Source organism: Rhinoderma darwinii, chromosome 2 (assembly GCF_050947455.1).
Source record: "Rhinoderma darwinii isolate aRhiDar2 chromosome 2, aRhiDar2.hap1, whole genome shotgun sequence".
Classification (NCBI taxonomy): Eukaryota; Metazoa; Chordata; class Amphibia; order Anura; family Rhinodermatidae; genus Rhinoderma; species Rhinoderma darwinii.
Window position 1 is genome coordinate 92,814,145 of NC_134688.1, and position 19,865 is coordinate 92,834,009.

A 19,865-nucleotide genomic window follows, 5' to 3' on the forward strand; every position below is an offset into this window, starting at 1 on the left:
AAAAAGATCTTAGATTCGTGATATTGGAACAAATCCCCAGTCCGGATAGGGGGGGGCAATAGGTCCAAACTATTACATAAATGCGAATTAAAGTGGATCTTTCTACTAGAATCATTGAAACCAAAGGGCCTCAATGTGGAGTTTAACGTGACGAGACTCTCAAGTTGATGTGTTGCCACCTCTGGGTCCCCTCATTGTCCTTGCGATGTCTTCCTCAATGAATGTATATATACACACACGTGATACATGATCTGTATATTGATTTGTTTTTAATATATATCCTCCCTTTTTTCTTTTTACAGAGGATTACAGAATTTCAGGACCACTCACCAAGACTGGATCTAGGTTTCCATACGTGATGTGTGACATATGAGACAAGTCTGTTTGTCTACGCTAACTTGTATTGAGTTATAATTAATATTATCTTGTTCTTTCTCACAGTAGATCCTTTAAATCCACGAGGGACATGTATACATTCTTATATTTACTTAATATATATCAATTTATTATTTTTAAATGAATCTTTTTTTCGTACCTTTTTTTTTCCTATCTGTTTTCGCAGGAGTATTTGGTTTCCGGGAGCGATCCCTGTTCATGAAGATGGAGTGGGATGGCTTGCGGACCTTGTCTCGATCTTACAGTATCCATTGTTATGTGGATCTGTGAGCTCGTGTGAAACAGAATAGTAAAAAATATATAAATCTAAATAAAAATAATTAATATTTGCTCATATTAATTTATATAATAATGGAATGTCTGTGCACTAATGATTCACTTTGATGTATTTAGCATATTTTGCTGTACACATGTCCCTCGGACTTAATTGATTGGATCACTGGACAGTATCGTATTTGGACTTTTGTCCGCTTTGTTGACGTGCAGACTTGTTGCTAATGGTTACCTATAAGAATGGCCCTTCTTTTCTAGTTGTTATACGTCATCTAGTTTGTAGAGGTTTGCCATTGACCTCTTACGCCTGCGCAGTAAACTATACATCGTGTAGTTGCTATGCAACATGACACTTCCGGGATGACGACACGAGCATGCGCAGTGCTGTTTAGAAGACTCCATATAGTCAGACTACACATGAGTCTGGCATGAACACGGATTAGCATATCTGATTTGCATACAAGGTCAGCGATTGGTGAGTGGCCTGATAGCTCTGCCCCTACACATGAGTCTGACATGAACACGGATTAGCATATCTGATTTGCATACAAGGTCAGCGATTGGTGAGTGGCCTGATAGCTCTGCCCCTACACATATGGTCACATTTTTTATTAATATGATAATCAGGTTACAATAAGCTTGTTTTTAAATGTATGTTTATTTTTACACTGGATTTTATCACTGTACACACAGTTTACAATTGTAGCATATATTTTTTATATGATTACCTATATCTTGTACAATATTTTGTCTGTGCACTATGTTAATGATTCCTCATTATGGTAATGAGGCACATGTCTTATATACCTGCATGTATTGCTGTGTCACTATGCTTGAAAAAGGTCCTATAGCAGGATGGAAACGTTGCAGCTGTTGACTGAATAAATTACATACTTTTTGGAACCATCGGAGTGCTGTGGGATTTCTATCGTTTATGTTTTATAATCCACGGATCTGGATTACCTGCTTGCACCCATTACCGTGTTGGAATCTGTCGCAGAGTGCTGCTTATCTCTACCTATATATATATATATATAGAAATAAAAATACAGAAAAATATATATCAATATATGAAAAAATACAAAATGTGATATAAGGTGACTGAACACACGTGCCAAGTGATGGTGATAAAATAAATAATTTTTATTAAAAACCAATACAAAAAATAAAGTGCAGCACACGTGACTAAGACGCACCTAAAAGAAAATATATTTTGTTATTAATCGTATCACATATAAAATGTAGAGTGTAGTGTTTTACCAAACATAAAATATTATGTATAAAGTGGTTACTCAAAGGTGTACAATGTTAATGCGTGAAAAAATAAGAATATAAATAAATATATATATTATATATCTAAAAATATATAAAAAAAAATTATATATAAATTATGCACTTTTAAAACAATCACACCCTGTTATATAATAAGCATATAAAAAATATATAAATATTTGCTGGATGTCACTAGAAAAGCTACATAATAAATAACCAATGTATAATAGTATTACATATATGTATGGAGACGACATTAAAATATATATAAATTTATATGTGAATAGCAAAATATGTAAAAAAATATATATATAAAAAATGTTGTGTATAAAAATAATATATGCTCATAAAGCCATAACGACCTAATGTATGATAGACATACTTGAAAACAGACGTATAGAAAAATATGCTGAATACCCCTTGAAAAAGCTGCAGATGATATGACACAATACTAATACTACCCATGCCAATTAAAGATTTCGAACCCAGAATATTTAAACATATAGTATATATCATTCTAAATCCTGGTGTTCTGATAAGAAGATACATGGTATATCAACGGTTCCTATGGAAATACAAAAGATAAATGTCAAGAGCCAGCACTAAATATCCATATGACAGCCAGTACACCAAGCCAACATAATCTAAGAAATATCACTAAAAGTCAACCTAACCAATCATAACTCAAAATGCAATATATATACGAATGTGAAAATTAAAAACGAATGATGCCATAGGACCAGTTACAGGAAGGAAGGAAAGGACATCTTTTCATTTAACCCCAGAGGCGAGCTAGTCTTCAATTTTGTAATCCATTTTCATTCAATACGTTCTAATTTACGAAAAGTATCTTCTCCACGCGATCCGGTAATGATTTTGTCAATACCATGAACCTTCAGATCTTGCCATCTGTTATTTTGAAAATCTCGAAAATGCCTGGGGATGGACTTGAGTTTGTCAATTTCGTCCCAATTATTACTCTCAATCAACCCAGCCTTTTTAATATCCCTGACATGTTCCTGGATTCTTATTTTCAATTCTCTTGTAGTCATGCCCACATAGGAGAGGCCACATGGACAAGTCGCAATGTAGACCACCCCAGTTGTACTGCAATTAATAAAATGTACGATTTTAAAACATTTTTTATTTTCAGAATCAGAAAAAGTATCCGTCCTCACAATCAATTGGCAAATGGAGCAATGGCCACAAGAGCAAGATCCCCATGTCGGTCCCTTAGAACCAAAGAGATAGGTCTTTGCATTGGGAATGCTGTAGTGACTTCGGACTAAATGGTCACCCAGGGTTTTACATTTTTTGGCTGTAAGTTGTGGTTTGGAGGGCAGATATTTCTTTAGATCAGGGTCAGTATTGGCCAAAAACGAGTCACAATTTTCCTCATCTCCACCCATTGTGTGTTATAGGGAGTGATGAGTCTCACCATGTCATCCTTACTTTTGCGTTTATGTTGGGTAAGTAGGCTATTCCGGTTAGTATGACAAGCTCTCTGGTATCCCTTCTCAATGTCATGATTGGGATATACACGTTGTAAAAAACGGGTCCTCAGACATTGAGACTCCATTTCAAAATTAGAATCAGAGTCGCATACACGTCTTACCCTTAAGAACTGCCCCGTTGGAATAGCACGAAAGGACGACGCATGTAGGAGAGAGTTTACAGCTGTCCGCTTACGAAAAATGGTAGTGCTGAGCTTACCTGTGTCCTGTACTATCATTTTGATATCCAAAAAGTCCATGGTTGTTTGGCTAATCACACTTGTTAGTTTGATGTTCTGTGTGTTGGTATTCAAAATGGATAAGAACCGATCCAGTTCTATACGAGTACCCTGCCAGATAAAAAGGATGTCATCGATTAAACGCATCTAACCCACAACATATCCAGACACCATGTCCATAGCCTCCCGTACAGTTTCCTGTTAAGAGAAGCCTAGAAATAAATTAGCATATGAGTGTGCGCAAGTTGCACCCATTCCTGTCCCACGGAGTTGTAAATAGTGTTTGTCCCTGAACACAAAATAGTTGTGCTCAAGGACAAAACGCATGTATACTTGTTTTGGTTCAATTATTCTCTTGTGAAGGCATGGCTGTATGCAACACACTTGTGGTTTTTGTATTTCCTTATTTCTATATGCCTTCCTGAGTTACCCTCTATATATTCAGATCTTGCATTCCTCTGAGTATATTCTACTCATAATAGCCTTTGTGTTCTCCACATCGGTGCATTTTAATTGTTTGTCCTATTTTAGGTCCTGATGGCCAATATGTTTTTATGTGCATTTGAAATTAAATCACTGGAATAGGACTAGAGTTTCGTTTAAAATGTAACTTTTACTTGTAACATATTTAAAAAGTGTGTAAAACAAATGACACACCAGGACAAGACTGTTTACAAAAAAAATCTTCCTTATTGTACAGGAGATGTAGTGCTCCATGCAAAAAAAAAGTCAATTCAATATTGGTGATATTATCATTTATTTGCAGAGTTTGAGAAAATGCTCCAAATTGTTGCAAAACATGTGAGTGATCTATTTCCCAGGAGGATAAATATAAATCTCTGTGGGGTAATGACCCCTCCTACCCGTTCCGTAGTGTGTTAAAGTTAACAGACTACGGAACGGGTAGGAGGGGTCATTACCCCACAGAGATTTATATTTATCCTCCTGGGAAATAGATCACTCACATGTTTTGCAACAATTTGGAGCATTTTCTCAAACTCTGCAAAGAAATGATAATATCACCAATATTGAATTGACTTTTTTTTGCATGGAGCACTACATCTCCTGTACAATAAGGAAGATTTTTTTGTAAACAGTCTTGTCCTGGTGTGTCATTTGTTTTACACACTTTTTAAATATGTTACAAGTAAAAGTTACATTTTAAACGAAACTCTAGTCCTATTCCAGTGATTTAATTATAAATTCTTGTAGAGTATACAAAATATCAAGTCCTGCGGTGGAAGGCTTCAAATATACCACTAACACCTTTAATATGTGCATTTGAATAAAGTATTGTCATTATTACAAGGTACAAACGTGTACTTGTTGTATTTTTTCCTTTTTGGATGTGTGACATGTCCACACGTACAGTTATGGGTATTCATACCTTTTTTATATGATAGTGTGTTAGAAGTAATTTGTTGAGTTAGCTTTTGTCTGTTAGAAAAATTTATACGGCTAGGTGCTGGAATGTTTTTAATGGTTTTTGCTCTTTTGAACGTTATTGTGGGGTTCGTTGGTAGACTGTTGTGTAGATAAGGGTCGACATGTAAAATATGCCAATGTCTATTCATAATGTCTTTGATATTTTTGCGTGCGGAATTGTATTTCATAACAAAATTGAAGGGAAATGTATTCTTATGTTTTTTCTCTGAAAAGTTGTGTTCTTTACTTTTAATTGTATGGTTTTCTTGGGTTCCATTTGTTGCTACATTGTTGATAGGTAGGCAATCTTGTTGACTTAAAACTACTGTTTTATTGTAGGCATCTGAGAGGAGCGTATGCGGATAATTTTTTTCCTTAAACTGTTTGTAGAGGATGCAGCTTTGGTTGTTAAAATCTGTATTTAAGGTGCAATTTTTCCTAATCCTCTTATACTGGCTATATGGTATGTTTTCTAGCCATTTTAGATAATGACCACTGTTATAGTCTAGATAGCTGTTGCTGTCCACTTTTTTAAAATGTGTTCGTGTGATGATTTTGTTTGCTGTTTTTGTAATTGTGAGATCTAAAAAGTCTATTTCAGTCGGTTGTATGTTAAAAGTAAACTTTATCCTCCAGGTGTTGTTATTTAATGTCTGGCAAAAAGATGTAGCTGTTAATATGTTGGCGCTATATAAATAAAGATGATTATTATTATTATTATGAGGAACAGGTCGTCTATATATCTCCTGAAGAGTGTAATATTGGTGGCTGCCCACAGATGTTGCCAGATATGTTCTTCCTCAAACATGCCCATGAAAATATTTACGTAATTGGGCGCTACTCGTGTCCCCATAGCTGTGCCTTTTACTTGGTGGTATAATTTGTGATCATATGTAAAAATTTTATTTTTTAAAATGAATTCCATACTTTTACATAAAAAAATCAGTTTGTGAGGATTGTAGTTCTGTGTCTCGGTCTAATCTTAGTTTCAGATTTTTTAGGCCTATTGCATGTTCAATATTACTGCAGAGTGAGCTCACATCTAGTGTGATGAACAATAGATTTTCTTTAATCTGGATTTTATTTAGGTCCTTTATCAATTGTGTTGAGTCCTTTAGATAGCTTGGGAACTCCACCACATAGTTTTGGAAGATTAGATCTAGGTAATGGGAAAGGTGACAAGTGGGCGATTGCATACCAGATATGATGGGTCTACCTGGGGGATTTTTTTATATACTTGTGTATCTTTGGTAAGTGATAGAAAAAAAGGCATGTTTGTGCTTAACGGAATCAGATAATTATTTTCATTTTTATTTAGAATGTAATTGGAAAATGTTTGGTTTAACATGATTTTAAGGTTATCCATAATGGTTGATAATGGGTTATAAGTCAGATTAATATAATAGTTTGTGTCAGATAAAATATTGATTGCTTCAGCATGGTAGTCCATAATATTTTGCACTACTGTTCCACCTCCCTTGTCTGCTGATCTAATGGCAATTTGATCATTAGTTTTTAGATTTTTTAAAGCTAGTTTTTCTTTATAGGTTAAGTTATTTTTCCCACGGATTCTATATGAGTCCAGATTTTCCAAATCTTTAAGAACTAGATGATGGAAAGTGTTAATAAAGTTTCCTTGATTTACTATAGGATAGAACTTTGATGCTGGTTTTAGATCTGTATGTCTGAATAAGTCAGGTGGATCCATGTCTGGGGTGGTATTTTCCTTTGTAGCATTGTCTATATTTAAAGGGTTAGTTTTTGTGGCTATGATTTGGAAATGTCTATGTAGTGTCAGTTTCCTAGTGAATCTGTGTAGATCTAGGAATAATTCAAAGCCATTGGTGCTGGTTGTAGGACAAAAGGTCAATCCTTTGTTCAGGAGTGACTTTTCTGAATCGTTTAAGATGTAATTAGATATATTGAAGAGAGATGTTTGTCATATAGGGGAGGTAGCTTTTATTCTTTTTTTTCTTTTTGCCTCCCCTAGTTCCTCTAAATCGTTTTTCCTTTTTTTGGGTGTAAGAAATTAGTGCTTGTTAGCTTTTGAGGGTTTGGCAGGGGAGTTATCTCTAAAAAAAGGGAAGGTTTGGAAGTAGATGGTAGGGGCTCTTCTAAATGCATGGTAGGAAATGCAGAGGCAAGAAAAGGAATGAACATATTAGAGCCAACTTTGGTGTTGTCAATGATAGTGGCTCCAAGGGAGAAGGAACAATTGTTAGTAGTAATCAAATTTGGTTTGGGGTTTGAAAAAAGTGTTGGTGCATTGGGCGAACAGAGGATGGATGTAAATGAGTCGACTCGAACTTAATTCTGATTACACTATCAGTAACAATGGAAATGCATGATCATACTACATATGTATGCAGAGAGCTCTCACCATGGCGACCCACGACGCTATACAAGCGAGATTTTAAATTACAGTCATAACCTTTTTCTTCAAACTTCCAGTCCAGTGCACTGTTTTAATTACATATATTTTAATCTATTTTTTATGTAACACATTTTTAAGATGCACTTTTTTAACGTAAATAAGAAATCTTTTTATTTAGGAATCATTTTTATGAAAGAGCCATACAACAATTACGAATAGAACTATTACAAACTGTTACCAATATTGTTCAGCTATTTTGTATTTTGTACCATTGTATTTTTGTATGTATACACTACCGTTCAAAAGTTTGGGGTCACCCAGACAATTTTGTGTTTTCCATGAAAACTCACACTTATATTTATCAAATGAGTTGCAAACTGACTAGAAAATATAGTCAAGACATTGACAAGGTTAGAAATAATGATTTTTATATGAAATAATAATTTTCTCCTTCAAAATTTGCTTTCGTCAAAGAATGCTCCATTTGCAGCAATTACAGCATTGCAGACCTTTGACATTCTAGCTGTTAATTTGCTGAGGTAATCGGGATAAATTTCACCCCATGCTTCCAGAAGACCCTCCCACAAGTTGGATTGGCTTGATGGGCACTTCTTGCGTACCATACGGTCAAGCTGCTGCCACAACAGCTCTATGGGGTTAAGATCTGGTGACTGCGCTGGCCACTCCAGTACAGATAGAATACCAGCTGCCTGCTTCTTCCCTAAATAGTTCTTGCATAATTTGGAGGTGTGCTTTGGGTCATTGTCCTGTTGTAGGATGAAATTGGCTCCAATCAAGCGCTGTCCACAGGGTATGGCATGGCGTTGCAAAATGGAGTGATAGCCTTCCTTATTCAAAATCCCTTTTACTTTGTACAAATCTCCCACTTTACCAGCACCAAAGCAACCCCAGACCATCACATTACCTCCACCATGCTTGACAGATGGCATCAGGCACTCTTCCAGCATCTTTTCAGTTGTTCTGCGTCTCACAAATGTTCTGCTGTGTGATCCAAACACCTCAAACTTCGATTCGTCTGTCCATAACACTTTTTTCCAATCTTCCTCTGTCCAATGTCTGTGTGCTTTTGCCCATGTTAATCTTTTCCTTTTATTAGCCAGTCTCAGATATGGCTTTTTCTTTGCCACTCTGCCCTGAAGGCCAGCATCCCGGAGTTGCCTCTTCACTGTAGACGTTGACACTGGCGCTTTGCGGGTACTATTTAACGAAGCTGCCAGTTGAGGACCTGTGAGGCGTCTATTTCTCAAACTAGAGACTGTAATGTACTTGTCTTGTTGCTCAGTTGTGCAGCGGGGCCTCCCACTTCTCTTTCTACTCTGGTTAGAGCCTGTGTGTGCTGTCCTCTGAAGGGAGTAGTACACACGGTTGTAGGAAATCTTCAGTTTCTTGGCAATTTCTCGCATGGAATAGCCTTCATTTCTAAGAACAAGAATAGACTGTCGAGTTTCACATGAAAGCTCTCTTTTTCTAGCCATTTTGAGAATTTAATCGAACCCACAAATGTAATGCTCCAGATTCTCAACTAGCTCAAAGGAAAGTCAGTTTTATAGCTCCTCTAAACAGCAAAACTGTTTACAACTCTTTATGCTAACATAATTGCACAAGGGTTTTTTAAGCGTTTTCTAATCATCCATTAGCCTTCTAACACAGTTAGCAAACACAATGTACCATTAGAACACTGGAGTGATGGTTGCTGGAAATGGGCCTCTATACACCTATGTAGATATTGCATTAAAAACCAGACGTTTGCAGCTAGAATAGTCATTTAGCACATTAACAATGTATAGAGTGTATTTCTGATTAATTTAATGTTATCTTCATTGAAAAAAACTGTGCTTTTCTTTCAAAAATAAGGAAATTTCTAAGTGACCCTAAACTTTTGAACGGTAGTGTACGTACTAATGCTAAACTTCACCGGTTTAACCTGACCCGGTAGTTTTAACCTTAACCGATCTCTTGTTTGGTTATTTAACCTGCACCCCACCTACCAACTCATTTGTACGCTACCAGAGGAAGAAACCGGTCCGGTTTCGAAACACTCTGCTGTTGTTTCGTGTACTCAATATAATAAACCTTTTTTTCACCCTACATTGTCTTCATCACCGAGACGAATGGACCACTATAACCGTGGATGATTCACCGATCGGCTGCGCCAGAGAGACACCCGTCCTGTTTTTTTCTATCCTTGCTATCTCAATATTGAAGCTTCTGCCAAGCTCTCAAACCGGTTCTCAGGCTGCAACCGAACCCAAAACAACTACACCCTAGAGGTTTTTTTCGATCCTGCTCAACTGGATGTTATGCTCCCAGCATAACTGCACAAGGTCAGCATAACCTGAACCCAGTACACACCTAACTTTTATACCGTTTCATGCACTATGTGCGCTTTGTTGCTTTTTCTCCTTTTTGTCCCACATGGTACAGATGGCATTGCATAACTCTTAAGTGCTATACCAATGTGCAGGCCGGACAGGGACATTCCTTCAGTTTCAAGAGGCGGTTATCAAGGCCCTTGTATTTGGGAACCAGGAAGGGAAGGGCCCCAGACTTCTAGAAGCCATGGTCCGCGTATTGTACCAGGGCAACACTTTCCTGGCGAAATCCCCGCCACTGGTAAAAAGCGAAGGACACAAAAAAGCTGTAAAGTGTGTTACAAAAGGGGGAGAAGACGAGACACAACTTATCATTGTGAAACCTGCCCTGACAAACCTGGCCTGTGCATAAAGGAGTGCTTCAAAGTTCATCACACATCCATGGATTTTTAATGTAATCATTTTTTTAAATGCTCACTATACCCCTAGATAAATTCCTTGAGGGGTGTAGTTTCCAAACGGAGTCACTTTTGGGGTGTTTCCACTGTTTTGGTCACTCAGGGGCTTTGCAAATGTGACATGGCCTCCGCAAATCATTCCAGTTAAATTTGAACTCCAAATGGTGCTCTTTCCCTTCTGAGCCCTGCCGTGTGTCCAAACAGCCGTTTATGACCCCATGTGGGATACTGTTTTACTCGGGAAAAACTGCTCTACTAATTTTGTGGTACTTTTTCTCCTTTAGTCCTTGTGGGAATGAAAAAAAATAGCTAAGCCTACTTTTTATTTGAAAAAATTTAGATTTTCATTTTCACAGCCTACATCCAATAATTTCTACACAAAAATCTGTGGGGTCAAAATGCTCACTATACCCCTAGATCAATTCCTTGAGGGGTGTAGTTTTCCAAATAGAGTCACTATTGGAGGGTTTCCACTGTTTTGGCCCCACGGGGGCTTTGCAAATTTGACATTGTCTCCGCAAACAATTCCAGTTAAATTTGAACTCCAAATGGTGCTCTTTCCCTTCTGAGCCCTGCCGTGTTTCCAAACAGCCGTTTATGACCCCATGTGGGGTACTGTTTTACTCGGGAAAAACTGCTCTACTAATTTTGTGGTACTTTTTCTCCTTTAGTCCTTGTGGGAATGAAAAAAAATAGCTAAGCCTACTTTTTATTTGAAAAAATTTAGATTTTCATTTTCACAGCCTACATCCAATAATTTCTGCAAAAAAATCTGTGGGGTCAAAATGCTCACTATACCCCTAGATCAATTCCTTGAGGGGTGTAGTTTTCCAAATAGAGTCACTATTGGAGGGTTTCCACAGTTTTGGCCCCACGGGGGCTTTGCAAATGTGACATGGCCTCCGCAAACCATTCCAGTTAAATTTGAACTCCAAATGCTGCTCTTTCCCTTCTAAGCCCTGCCGTGTGTCCAAACAGCCGTCTATGACCACATCTGGGATATTGTTTTACTCGGGAGAAACTGCTCTACAAATGTTGTGGTGCTTTTTCTCCTTTAGTCCTTGTGGGAATTTAAAAAAAATTAGCTAAACCTATGTTTTATTGGGAAAAATGTAGAGTTTCATTTTCACAGCCTACTTCCAATAATTTCTGTAAAAAAACCTGTGGGGTCAAAATGCTCACTATACCCCTAGATAATTTCCTTAAGGGGTGTAGTCTGAAAAATGGGGTCACTTGTTGGGGGTTTCCACTGTTTTGTCCCGTCAGGGGCTTTGCAAATGCGACATGGCCTCCACAAACCATTCCTGCAAAATTTGAGCTCCAAAAGCCAAATGGCTCTCTTTCCCTTCTAAACCCTACCGTGTGTCCGAACAGCCGTTTATGACGACATGTGGAGTATTGTTTTACTTGGGAGAAATTGCTTTACAAATTTTAAGGTGCTTTTTCTCCTTTAGTACTTGTGGAAATGAGAAAAAATGTGCTAAACCTACATTTTCTTTGACAAAATGTAGATTTTCATTTTCACGGCCTACTTCCAATAATTTCTGCAAAAAACCTGGGGGGTCAAAATGCTCACTATACCCCTACATAATTTCCTCAAGGGGTGTTGTTTCCAAAATGGGGTCACTTGTGGGGGGTTTCCACTGTTTTGTCCCTTCAGGGGCTCTGCAAATGCGACATGGCCTCCGCAAACCATTCCTGCTAAATTTGAGCTCCAAAAGCCAAATGGCGCTCTTTCCCTTCTAAGCCCTACCGTGTGTCCAAACAGCCGTTTATGACCACATGTGGGGTATTGTTTTACTTGGGAGAAATTGTTTTACAAATTTTGAGGTGCTTTTTCTCCTTTAGTACTTGTGGAAATGAGAAAAAATTAGCTAAACTTACATTTTCTTTGACAAAATGTAGATTTTCATTTTCACGGCCTACTTCCAATAATTTCTGCAAAAAACCTGTGGGATCAAAATGCTCACTATCCCGTAGGTAATTTCCTCAAGGTGTGTAGTTTCCAAAATGGGGCCACTTGCGGGGGGTTTCCACTGTTTTGGCACTGCATGAACCCTTCAAACCTGACATGGTGCCTAAAATATATTCTAATAAAAGGAAGGCCCCAAAATCCTCTAGGTGCTCCTTTGATTCTGAGGCCGGTGCTTCAGTCCATAAGCACACTAGGGCCACATGTGGGATATTTTCTAAAATTTCAGAACCTAGGCAATTAATATTGAGTGGTATTTTTCTTTTAAAACTTTCTTTGTTACAAAAAAAATGGATAAAAAATGAATTTTTGCAAAAAAAAAAGGAAATTTATACATTTCCCCACTATATTGCTTTCATTCCTGTGTAACGTCTAAAGGGTTAAGAAACTTTTTAAATGCTGTTTTGAATACTTTGAGGGGTAACGTTTTTAAAATTGGGTGAATTATTGGGGGTTTCTGAAATATAAGGCCCTCAAAGCCACTTCAGAACTGAACTGGCCCCTGTAAAAATAGTCTTTTGAAATTGTCTTGAAAATGTGAGAAATTGCTGTTAAAGTTCTAAGCCTTGTAACGTCCTAGAAAAATAAAAGGATGTTCAAAAAAACTATGCCAATCTAAAGTAGACATATGGGGGATGTTAGTTAGCAACAATTTTGTGTGGTATAACTGCCTGCCTTACAAACTGATACATTAAAATTTAGAAAAATGCTAATTTTTGCAATCTTTTGCTAAATGTTGGTGTTTTTTACAATTAAATACTGAACGTATCGAGCAAATTTTGCCAGTAACATAAAGTCCAATGTGTCACGAGAAAACCATCTCAGAATCGCTTGGATAGGTAAAAGCATTCCAAAGTTATTACCACATAAGGCGAAACATGTCAGATTTGAAAAATGAGGCTGTGTCAGGAAGGTCAAAAGTGGCCAACGAGGCAAGGAGTTAATGCTCGAGTCTCTATATGTACATGTACTAATGGTTAGGTGCTGGGTGTGGCTTTGGTAATAAGTGTAGTTCCAGGAGACCGTATAGGGTTGGGACCTGGATATATGTCATATATACATACACATTACTAGTCACTTGTGCTTTGTACCCAGGGTGGGTAGGAAAGGGAGGTTGCTGCGTGTGGTTGTGTTCTCTATGTAATGTATTGTATCTTAATGTAATGTATATTGCTTTGTTACTTCTATGTTATAAGTAAAGTCTTTTTATACTGTATATTTAAGTATCTGCAAGGCTTGTATGTTACTCATGTGGTGTGTGAAGGACTGGCGTGTGTGTATATTGTAAACAATACAAAGTAAGCGGACTGTATAGGTAACGGAGAAAAGGGAGAAAATACAGATAGTCAAAAGTCTCCTCAAGTAACAATGGCCTCAGGTTACAATATTTTTAACATAGAATGGTCTTTCCTGGGCCATTGTAACTTAAAATCACATTCAACATACAATGCCACACAAGGTCTGGATCTCGGGTGCATGTGGGTGGCTGGAAGATCCAGCCCATCTGCATGGGCATTTTACTCTTGAAATACCTATTGTAATGCAGTGCATGCCCTGATTAGCTGTCTAGTAGCGCCTCTGCAGTATAGTACTGCATGTCTTGTGCATCTCTTTACCTGCGCCAGAATGAGTTGCTCCTTTGGACACCAGGTGAGGGCAGCTCCATGTTATATTTCTGGAACACTGTGTACTGTACAGGCTCCTGCAGAAGCTCCGGTCCTCATCGTAGAAAGTGATATGTGAGAACTTGCTTTATCTGTATTAGTAATCTGCTAAATCATCTTTTTTTCTTATCTGTGGTTGAACTTTTGGGGGCTTCGGAACCAATTCCAAGTTTTCCATAGAGTTATGGCCCCATATTTTTCAACTTACAATCGTGGAAAAACACTGAAAAGGATGCAGGTCTAAATTAGCAGTGCAGCCTCTTCATTGTCAGGTTCCTGGGATTCCTGGAGGTCGGACCTCCACCAATCATAAAGTGATGGCATATCCTAGCGATGTGCCATTACTTTATAAGATACTCCTTTAACATGCCCACCTTTTAATGATAATTGGATGACACTGCTCACATATCCCAATCTATAAAGCAAAGCTGACAAGTGAACTACAAAAGACAGGAAGGCTCAGCCTATTTTGTCTGCTCCAGTGGGAAGTGGGAAAAATAAAATGTATCAAGATTTATTTATTTTTTATGTGGATAGTTGCATAAAAAAAATCTGAAAATATGTTTATAATAAAAACCTGATTAAAAAAGTCATTTTGTGGTGATACAGTCTCTTTAAAGAGCATCTTTTATGGTTGTTACAATCAATTGTTTACAATATAGTCTGACAGGAGTGATCAATTAAATTACATCTTCAAGGGCCACTGCACACTGCGTTTCCACTGGGCATTTGACGTATGTGCTGGGAAATGTCCCAGCACATATGTCAAATGTATCCATAGGCTCCCATTATACCGATGGGCAGTATACGTCGGGGAAACCTATTTTCTGCTGTATGGTACAGCACAGCAGTCTGCGCTATTCCATACAGAGGCATGTATAAAAAGACATACTGTTTGGTATACGCTTTTTCTAACATGGTAGCCTATGAGTGACAGATGCCACTGTATAGCATCTGTTAAACATACACTATACGTCATGAGCGCGTTAAACGAATGCCATAATAGTCTATGCCTGTGATGGCTGTCAAACTGGGGCATCTGTCACCCATAGACTATTATGGGATCCATTTGACAGATACTTCATGAAAAGGTCATGAGAGTTAATGAGGTATCAGTTAAACGTATCGCATAACAGACTATTGGTGATGAATGGCACTATTAAACATCACATCTACCATTTAACATATTTTTTCGGAGCTTTTCCCGGCCTATGAGTCAAACGGGCACCATAAACGTAGCGTGAGAGCACCTTACTTTGTGACTGTACCTGTAATGACGGGGGTAGGGAAACGGACAAGTGAGCCCTAATCTACCCGCCACTCTGTCCCTGCCTACTTGCAACGACCCGCCCTAGGCGACGGGGTACAACTGGGCAGCGGTCCCTACGCTCAGTAAGTGCACGAGACAAACAGACAAGGGAACACAAAGCAAAGGGAAAGGGGCAGTTGCCCACGGCAACACCGTGAGCAACAAGAGTGGTGAACGAGCCGAGTCAAACCAGGAGTGCACGAGGTACCAAACGCAGAGCAGGAGAGTAGTCAGAAAGCCAGGGTCAGTATGGAGCAGGATCAAATAGATAGAAGCTGTAGCTGGGCCAGGAAACCACACGAGAAGAATCACAAGCAAAGGAGGAACAGGAAAGGCAGGTATAAATAGACAGAGGGCGGGAGCTAGCTCCGTCTGGCCAGGCTGCGATAGGCTCTCCCACTCCTAAGCCTGCCATCCTGAGTGGTGGAAGATGGAGTCAGTCTCAGAGACATAGACTCAGGTGCAGACTGATTACCTATGGGAGTATCCACAGAAGTTGTGCCTGGCAGATCCTTTACAGTACCATTGAGCTATTTTTCAGGAGATATTGCCTAGAAGCTGGTATGGAATTTACGTTTTTTAACAAACGGTTCCCTACTATGCTGGCAAAGACAGACATGTGGGGTACCCACAATGTAGCGCGTCAAAGATAATTATTCCTTCTCTAATCAAATATTGTAAGTATTCCAAATACACTGTATATTAATGTCAACTCTACATAAAAATTTGTGTAGGTATCATTAATATCTTATAAACTTTTTCAACTTGTTTGGCTCCCTGCCCAGAATGTTTAGCTGAATTGCCACACTATTTATATAATTACATAAGCATACATACCTACCCACGCTCGCTATATTAAATTCACCCATTATGTGCACACTTAGTACCATAGGTGTTTGTAGCCCAATTTATTTAGGCTGTGCACTGTAAGAAGGGTGGAGAGCTGTGTGGCAGTCTTTTTGCAACAACCTCTAAACACAAAAGTTTAGTTTTCGGATACAGTATTAGTCTAGCTTAATGCATAGATAAGGTGCCAGAACCAAGTCCATTACATATATACAGCACCAGAACCAAGCTCATAACATAAATACAGCACTGATTTAGAGAGAGAATTTACATTTACATTCAGTAACTCACAGATAATGTCTTCTCTAATTGGTGTCGTTCACTTTTTGGTCAAGACTGCTGTGACGTCTTCTCCTGGCCATGAGTCGTCTCTGCAGAGTTTGCCGTTCAGATGGCTTCAGCTCCTCGCTTTCCCAACACATCCGCTACCCCTATAGTACCACAAAAACCTGATGGTGCCATACACTGCGCACCTGAATATAATAGCACTATACACTGTGCCTCTGAATATACTACCACACACTATGCCCCTGAATATAATTGTGTCACAAATTGTGCCTCCTGCATAGAATCGTATGACACGCTGTGCCACCTGAAAATAAAGCGCCACACACACAGTGCCTAATAAAAATATTGCCACATGCTGTGCCCCCTGAAAATAGTGCCAAAGACTGTTACCCATAAAAATGAAGAGCCACACACACATTGCCCTCTAAAAATAGTGCGAAGGGTAGAAGGAAAAATTGCAGTTTTTATGGTATCGGCACCAGGCAAGTAGGAAATAATGATGATAACAGATGTTTTTTTCTTTGAAAAGAATTTGTTCTTTATTCAATGGAAGACGCATTTTTGGACCGTACCGGTCCCTTCATCGAGTCTGTTGTACATGTTTGCACGTGTATAGTGCTAGGTTATATAATGGAAAAAATGGGAAAACAAACCGGTGTAAAGGCACATATATTAAAAAAGTACGGGAAGGGAGGAGGGAGGGGGAACACTTGTTTAACACTTGTTCTAGACGAACTGGTGATTAAAAATTACAGTTTTAGTTTTCACATGTTTTAAACAGTAAGCATTTGAACAAATAAATACTCAATAATAGGATGAAGATACAAAAATAAATAATGATTTGCCGACTATCATAAAAACAGATTATGTCATGTTAATTATATCTTATTTCATGTTTTTTGCAGTAAAATCATGTTTTTTGTTTCCTCATGTTTAAACATAATGAAGTATATTTAAAAATTGTTACTTTGTGATTTAAAGGAAAACATAATACTAAATAAAGGGATAGCAGTTCGGATGCATAAAGTAGTAAATTATATTGATATTATTTATAAATATATATATTGTAGAGAATGGGGATCAACATCCAATATGTGTTTATATTGTAGCATATTGGTGATATCCCATATTTTGGTAATGTCGGCACAAAAGTTAATAACGAATTTTAATTATTCAGTATGTATATGTTCAAATGCTTACTGTTGCAAACATGTGGAAACGAAAACTGTAATTTTTAATCACCAGTTCGTATAGAACAAGTGTTCCCCCTCCCTCCTCCCTTCCCATACTTTTTTAATATATGTGCCTTTTCACAGCGGTTTGTTTTCCCGGTTTTATCCATTATATAACCTAGCACTATACAAGTGCAAACTTGTACAACAGACCTGATGAAGGGACCGGTACGGTCAAGAAACGCGTCGTCCATTGAATAAAGAACAAATTCCTTTCAAAGAAAAAAACATTTGTCATCATCATTATTTCCTACTTGCCTGGCGATGATTCCGTAAAAACTGCAATTTTTTCTTCTACCCTTCGCACCAATTTGATTCCTGCAGGGAGGATTTATCCTCCCAGGGAATGCAGTGGGTGGCAGCCGGCTTTGATACAGTACAAGACAGATCTCGGAGGAGCGCTGTCTCCTGTTATTTTCTCCAATTCCCTATATGCTCTAAAAATAGTGTCATGCGCCGTGCCCCCTGAAAATAAAGCACCAGAAGCACCCCGCCCCTGTAGATAGTGCCACACACTGTGCCACCTGTAGATAGTGTCACAAGCAGTTCTCCCTGTAGAGAGTGCCACACACTGTGCCCACTGTAGAGAGTGCCTAGAAAGACATAAAAAGCACCAAATGGTGGGGCAGGGACATGATGTTTCTCTTTCCCCTGCCAGCACTTTTTAGGTTGTGCAATTGTAATGGCAGGAAGGAGGTGAAGGGAAAGTGAGCCCTAATCTACCCACCGCCCTGTCCCTGCCTACTTGCAACGACCCGCCCTAGGCGACGAGGTACAACTGGGCGGCGGTCCCTACGCTGGCTAAGTGCACAGGAAGACAAACAGGGAACACGCAAGGGAAGGGGCAGTAGCCACGGAACGCCACGAGGAAACGGGGCGGCGAACGAACAGTCAGGACCAGGACGAAGTGAGTACACCCGAGCGGGCACGGAGACAGAAGCAAGCCAGGGGCAAAGCAAAGCAGGTCAAGCAGAACTGCAGCAAGGCAGAAGCAGGCTGGAGCAAGCAGCAGTGGGGCCAGGAATCCAAAAGAATTACAAGCACTGAGGGAGAGCACATGGCAGGTAATAAAGGGCAGGGGGCGGAGCTAACTCCGACAGACCAGGCCGCGATAGGCTCTCCCACTCCTGAGCCTGCCACCCTGGTTGGTGGGAGATGGTGTCAGTCGAACAGGTCTGGCCTCAGGTGTGGATTGATTAATCCCCGGAGTATAGCTAGATGAAGTACCTGGCAGATCCCTAACAGTACTCCCCCTTTTATGAGGGGCCACCGGACCCTTACTAAGGGGACCCGGTTTAGTGGGGAAGAGGAGGTGGAACCTCCTGATCAATACCCCAGCGTGAACATCACGGGCAGGTACCCAAGTCCTCTCCTCCGGCCCGTATCCTCTCCAATGGACCAGGTACTGGAGGGAGCCCTGGACCGTCCTACTGTCCATAATCTTGGCCACCTCGAATTCCACCCCCTCAGGGGTGAGAACGGGAACAGGAGGTATCCTCGAGGGGGACCAGGACGGGGAGCAGCGTTTAAGGAGGGAGGCATGGAAGACGTCATGTATGCGAAAGGATGGGGGGAGCTCCAGACGGAAGGATACAGGGTTGAGGACTTCAATGATCTTATAAGGTCCAATAAATCGGGGAGCAAACTTCCTGGACGGGACCTTAAGGCGCAAGTTCCTGGACGACAACCAGACCAAATCCCCGACGACAAACCGGGGGTTAGCAGAACGTCTACTATCCGCCTGAATCTTTTGTGCGCTCTGGGACGCCTCTAGGTTCTTCTGAACCTGGGCCCAGACAGTGCACAGTTCCCGATGAACCTCCTCTACCTCAGGATTATTGGAACAACCAGGGGAGACGGAGGAGAACCTTGGGTTAAACCCGAAATTACAGAAAAACGGGGAGACCCCTGACGAGTTACTGACCCGGTTATTCAGGGAAAATTCAGCAAGGGGAAGGAATGAGACCCAATCGAATTGACAGTCAGAGATGAAACACCTTAAATATTGTTCCAGGGATTGGTTGGTCCTTTCCGTTTGGCCATTAGTTTCGGGATGGAAGGCGGAGGAGAAGGACAGATCAATCTCCAACTTTTTACAAAAAGCTCTCCAAAATAAGGAAACAAATTGTACCCCTCTGTCAGAAACGATATTGACTGGGGCCCCATGGAGACGCAGGATGTGTTTCACAAACAAAGAAGCTAACGTCTTGGCGTTAGGTAGCTTCTTAAGGGGCACAAAGTGGCACATCTTGCTGAAGCGGTCGACTACCACCCACACCACCGACTTGCCC